This window comes from Hevea brasiliensis, chromosome 7 (assembly GCF_030052815.1).
Source record: "Hevea brasiliensis isolate MT/VB/25A 57/8 chromosome 7, ASM3005281v1, whole genome shotgun sequence".
NCBI lineage: Eukaryota > Viridiplantae > Streptophyta > Magnoliopsida > Malpighiales > Euphorbiaceae > Hevea > Hevea brasiliensis.
The window spans coordinates 10092524-10093251 of record NC_079499.1 but is presented as its reverse complement, the minus strand read 5'-3'; the positions used below and the strand labels follow the sequence as shown (position 1 = coordinate 10093251).

Sequence of the window (728 nt, the reverse complement as noted above, 5' to 3'; positions counted from 1 at the left end):
TATGATGGATCATGTTTTTCCTCGTTTTGATGATTTGAGAGAGAGCATAGCAAGACCAAGAATTAATGCAAATAGTTACAAGATGGATTTTGGAGTTCTTCAAATGATTCAGAATTCTCAATTCGGGGGACATCCTTCTGAAAATCCACACACACATCTAAAAAAGTTTGCTATGATTTGTGATATACAAAAACAACCTGGAGTGTCTGATGATGCAGCAAGATTGAAGCTATTCCCGTTCTCTTTGAAAGATAGAGCATTGGATTGGCTTGATTCTTTACCTCACAACTCTATCACAAATTGGGAGCAACTCACTGATGCATTTCTTGCACAATATTTTCCACCTGGAAAAACTCAAGAGTTGAGGAATCAAATGACAGCTTTTAGACCAAGAGAAGATGAAACTCTCTATGAGTCATGGATGAGATGGAAGGAATTAGAGAGACAATGCCCACATCATGCCATTCCAAAATGGATGATAAACCAGAATTTTTACACAAATGTTACTCCTGCAATTAGAGGAATTATTGATGCTCAAACAGGAGGAGAATTTATTATGAAGCATGAAGATGAAGCTTATGAGCTATTGGAGAAAATTGCAAAGAATACTCATCTTTGGAGTAGTCCAAGAGGACCAGCTCCAACTCAAAGGAGGCAAGCTGCTGGAATGTATGATCTTGATCCGTTCAACATGATTAATGCAAAGTTCGATGCACTTACAAATGTTT

General features: G+C 37.5%; 1 non-coding gene across 1 annotated transcript; it reads right to left on the bottom strand.

The window, feature by feature from the left end:
- Nucleotides 1–357: 357 nt before the first annotated feature.
- LOC131181730 (small nucleolar RNA R71) lies at nucleotides 358–465 on the bottom strand. Its single transcript, XR_009150209.1, has one exon. It is a non-coding gene; the product is annotated as a small nucleolar RNA R71 (small nucleolar RNA).
- Nucleotides 466–728: the final 263 nt, after the last annotated feature.